Consider the following 5,079-nt stretch of genomic DNA (forward strand, 5'->3'; position numbering starts at 1 on the left):
CCCCGTTACCCTTATTTTGAGCCACAGCGCAGTGCTTACAGTGCCTGGTGGTCACAGAGCCCTCCTCGGGACCCTCTCTTTGAGCAAAGCCTTTTACAAATAGCCATTGTCACCCCCCCAAAAAAACCAAGAAAAGTACCAGATGCTGCTGGCAGCACCTGCTGCTCTAAAAAGCCCCCTTTCTTCCCAGTGCAAGGGTTTGGCAGGATGCGTGCCCAGACCGTAACAAATCTGTAAGCTGTCTCCAGCTCAAGGCAAATGTCTCACTGCGCGTGCAGTTCACTTCCTAAACTGGGGCACCGTCCCCTAATGGATTTTGCTCTGGGCTCACAACAAGCGCAGCCTGGTGATGCTCAAACCCATAATCTCCACCCTACGCCATCCCCTCCTAACCACAGCTCCCAACACAAGACGCAGCTTCGGCAGGACCGGCCCCCAGCGGGGTAACGGAGCAAGCATCAAACAGCACTTTCATAATCACGGCCATCTTCCAGGCTGCCGCTGCCGATATTCCTCCCTCCCTGACCTCATTCCTGGTATTTACGGTTCTGTGGCAAAGCAATACAACCCGCTACAAGATGATGATTTGGCTGCTTAGCATCTACCAAAACATGACCACGGGGAGATCACATACGCCCTGCCTCCCCTGCTAACCAGCAAGAGACCCACCAGCCAGGCAGGGCATCGCCAGCGTGCTGCGTGGCCCTCAACGTGCTTTTGGGGAAAGCAGCAAGGAGACGCGCTAGCTCCTTGGTCACGAAGGGACAGATGCTGCAAAGAGGGGAGACCAGCACCTGGGACTCCTCCATTTGTTTGGACTCTTGAGTGACCGATTCCAAAGCTTTGCTCTGGAAGAAGCTACTCAAGATGGCCTTCTTATCTTTGGATCACCACCCCAGGCTACCGAGCCGTGTTCCCTGGCTGAGAAAAGGGTGGGGACAGCAAGAGAAGGCAGCAAGGCACGATGGCGGACTTGTCCTGTAAGACTTCAAAGAAGAGTAGAGAAGCCCAAGCAGGAGATCCATCGATGATTTCCTTCTTCATAGATCCCCCAAGGCCATCAGTCCTTCTGCACAGACATCACTGTGGTACAGGAATGGGTGCCCAGTCAGGCTCTGCCACGCAGGTGCCAGGTGTGTGCCAGGAGTGCCGGGTGGGATACCGGTGACCTTGGAGAGCAGGAGCCCTCCCCAGGGTGGTCAGGAGCCGAGATGCTGGAGGATTTGTCCGAATTGCAGCTCTTCCAGGTAAACCCGAGCTGGTGCTGCCGGCAGGAAGGCGGAGCGTGTGCCCTTCGGAGAGACAGGATGATCGGGATGCAGGCAGTGACGAGGGGGTCAGCAAGCTGGGGACACAGGGGGCTCCCACCCTGCCCCTCGAACGAGCAGAGATGAGCACGGTGTCAGCCCCAGGAGGCAGAAGGAAACAGTGCCTTGTTTCTACAAAAAAAGCTGCATGTGTCCTGCTTAATTTAGACTAATTAATCCCTGCTGGACCCCCTTTTCAGACTTCAAATACACAGATTTTTTTTAAAAATATATTTTAAAGGTGAAAGAAAGGCATGCAAAGAGTGCAGTCAAAGCACAGGCAGAGGTTTCAGTCCTCTGTCTCCAGGAAAGGCCGGCATCCTTGGGGGGATGGACAGGAAAGGGGGGATACGCTTTACAGAAGGGGAATTGAGCCCTACCACTTAACCAGTGTACTAGAGGACATAAATAGGTTTTCTTCATTTTGTACTCTCAAAGCTCTGTGAAACAGCGGAGAAGTCTGAAGGCAACCCAGAGTTAAACACATTTGATAGAAGATCTTTTTTTAAACCTGGCCAGCAGATTATGCAACGCTGAAGTGGGAGACAGCTGATGGTCTGCAAAGATAACTCCACTGAGAGAAAACAGCCGATACTCTTCCAAATCTGCTGCAAGGTAGCAGAGGGGGGAAATCAGCGCCAGGGTTTGGAGCCTGCCGCAATCTGTGCTGGCGGCGGCAAAGGCGAGAGCGCTGCCTTGCATCCCAGGCTGTGGCAGAGGATGCTGCAGCACGCTCGAGGCACGAGGGCACGGAGGGACAGCCACCTCCCGAATTTCCCAGCAGCACAAAACCAGGGCAGTTTGCAAGTGTTTGCAGCCCCGGTGCTTGGCATTGCCAGAGGGAGGGAGCCCTGGGTGCCAGGACTGCAAAAGCAGCAGCAGGAGGAGAAGGGGTGGGGGTCCTGCAGCAAGCGCCGGGCTCCCCCTCCAGCCTGGCATGCCAAGCAGAAATCCCGGGCTCCTGGTTAAGTTAATCCTAAATCTGAAAACCCACCCAGGGCAAGAAATCTGCAGCTCAGCCAGCCTTCGTGCTCTGGGAGACTGAGGGCAGATGAAGCCGCAGAGGCCACGACAGTCTCTTTCCCCGGCTCCCTTCTGTCCAAAAAGGAGCATTTCTGAGGCCAGAGTCTCCCCCCAAAAGTGCCAGCAGGGCACGGAGGTGGGATTTCAGATCAACACAGCTCTGCTGGCAAAAACCCTGGCTCAGGCACAGCCAGGTACTGGCCAAACCGCTTTTTATTAGGGTGAACTAGTTCCCAGGTAAATGCTGTGTTTGGGGGGGTGCTATGACTGTAGGAAAGCTGGGCATGGGGGGGGGAGCTTTTAGACGTAAGAAGGGGGGTGGCAGAAATACTTCACCCTTCTCAATGGGATGGGGGGGGACACATGCTAGGGACAATACAGCTCTACAATAAAAAGCAAATGGTAAACCTCAGACCTGGAAAGAGCTCGCGTTGCAGCTCGCGGAGGGACGAGGAGCATCGTCTCAGCCCGAGGTGTGATTTGTGCTCAGAGAGACCTCCTCCTCTGCACCCCGGCAGCAGGAACCCAGCTCTGAGATACAGCAGAGGACCCCATCCCACCCCCACAGAACTGTCACCCCCCAAACCGTCAACAGGTTTTTGACTGTCCAGCAAGGCAGCTGTGCCCCAGGGGACACGCATCAGCTTGCAGCAAGGCTGGCCCCGTGGCTGCCATGGCACAGAGGGCCACTGTCCCACCGCGGAACTGCAGCCGCACGGGCAGCATCTCCTGCCCTCCCTGATGGGGACAGGGGGTGGGTACCATCTCTGCTGCCCACCCTGGTATTTCACAAACGCAGCTTCCTCGTAGGGTCATTACCTGCTCTCTTCGGCCCACGTTTCCATCACTGCCACGAGATTTGGTCCCTTCGCCCTCTCTCAGCAGCATCCTCCCACGCACCGTACAGGGGGACTCACTCCTGCCCACGCCAACGGGCAGCACAGCCTTGGGGACACGTGCAAGGCCCTTCTCTGGGGTGCCTCCCCCTGCACCTCGGGGTGCTGTGCCACCAGCACCCTCGACATAACGCGGGACTTACATCGAACATGGCTTGATGGGCACAGGACGGTGGCATCACGCATGTCCACCTATATGTGATGTCCACGAATAGCTCAAAAGCAAAATCCCCTGCATTCAGACTCGTGGGGAAGTGTAGAGGGGCAGAGACATTTTCTGCTTCACACTTCAATGTGCTCTCTGAAAAGGTGCCTCTGAAGGGCAGGACTGCATATTTAGTAAGGCCAAGAAACGTATTTCAACTGTTATTTTAAGCAGAATGACTGATAAAGCTGAAAACTCCTGAACTATGCAGAAAGCAACAGCCTGGAGGTCTGAAACTTCCTGAATCAGAAACAAATACCAAATAGCTTTCAATTCATTACATGTCACTTCATTAAAATGCTGAAGCTGGATTCAGAGGAGATTTGGAAGGACATCCAGATGCATCCCTGCTCCATCCCCGGAGGGGTCCTGGAGTCAAAGCGTGACCTAGAAGGACAGCGAGTGCTGGTGACTGTCACCAGGGCTCTGCAAGGACGGTCTGGCTCCTTCTCTGCCTGCCAGACTTCCATTTACTGGCTATTTTACCATACTCACTCCAAACCCACCGAGCCCTGGGGGGGAGAGGAAGCCCAGGAGAGACACCTCTGACAAAAGCCATTCCTACTGCAGCGCCAAAAATCCCTCTCCCCACCACGGCACATTGGCAGAGAGAGAAGCACAACAACGCGAGCGGCACGGGAGATCGGCGCAGCCACGCTCAGCAAGGCCAGCGGTGCTGCAAAACCCACGTGTGATTTTTCTGCCCCCTACTTTGGCATGGAAAGGCCGAGCGTGACTCAGCTCCCTCCTCCTCGCACGCCAAGCTGTGCCCGACAGTGGCTCGCAGCTGCTGGCGGTACCGCTGGCACTCTCAGAAAGGGGTTGTGCATCTCTCCAGATCATCAGGACAGCAGCACTGGACATTTTTCAGCGAGCAGAGAACAAAACGCTGATGCTGCCCGCAGGAAAGCCCGGGGTCAGGAATCACCTTCCTGGCCCGAGAGCCCAGTCGCTCTCCGCCACGCAGACGGTGAAGAACAAGCGGCAGCTCCCTGTGCAAATGCATCCCCGTGGGCTGCACTGCGGGCAAACGACTCCAGCCAGCACACGCAGCATCCCCGCATCCCCGATGGCTGCTTGGCCCGCGAGGCTGCTGGGGGAAGTCGTGTGGAAGCCACGGGGCTTGCATCCCCCAGCAAGGGCTGGAGTGGGCAAGGGTGAAGCAAATAGCCGTCAGGTTTGCTCAGGTGTTGGCAAACGCCCCCCGAATCTACGCCTGCGGTCCCTGCAGCAGCCCGGTGCTTTTTTTTCTCTGGAAAGGCGCTGGTTCATGGAACCACTGCTTAATTTAGCAAGCAAAAAAAAAAATCAATAGCCCATTAAGAAGAAAATAATCACAACAGCCACTCTCCATGCATCACTTCAGTAAACAAAGCTGCAAATTAATTTACAACTAATTGGTATGTGCACTTTGAAACAACAGTAAGGTATTAACCGCCTTCTTCCTCTCGAACGTTTTCCACGGGAGCGCATCGCTTATGATCTCCCGACTCCGGCGCCGCAGCCAAGAGGCAGCGTCCGTCCGTCGGCCAGCACAGGCTCTCTCTCTTCCCTCGGCCTCGCAAACAACTGATGCCTGATCGCACGCCGGGAACACAGAGTTTTACAGATCAAGTGGTCAAAGCAGCAAGGTCAGCTGAGTCCCTTT

The 5,079-nt window shown here is 55.4% G+C and overlaps 1 protein-coding gene across 1 annotated transcript in view; it reads right to left on the reverse strand.

The window, feature by feature from the left end:
* The window catches only part of LOC104166721 (probable E3 ubiquitin-protein ligase MID2), a gene marked incomplete at both ends in the record, with an annotated part of 23,009 nt that overhangs the window by 14,711 nt on the left and 3,219 nt on the right, over nt 1–5,079 (reverse strand). The gene's annotated exons all lie outside the window — the stretch shown is intronic.

This window comes from Cariama cristata, unplaced genomic scaffold (assembly GCF_000690535.1).
Source record: "Cariama cristata isolate BGI_N322 unplaced genomic scaffold, ASM69053v1 scaffold15500, whole genome shotgun sequence".
In the NCBI taxonomy this organism is placed as follows: Eukaryota; Metazoa; Chordata; class Aves; order Cariamiformes; family Cariamidae; genus Cariama; species Cariama cristata.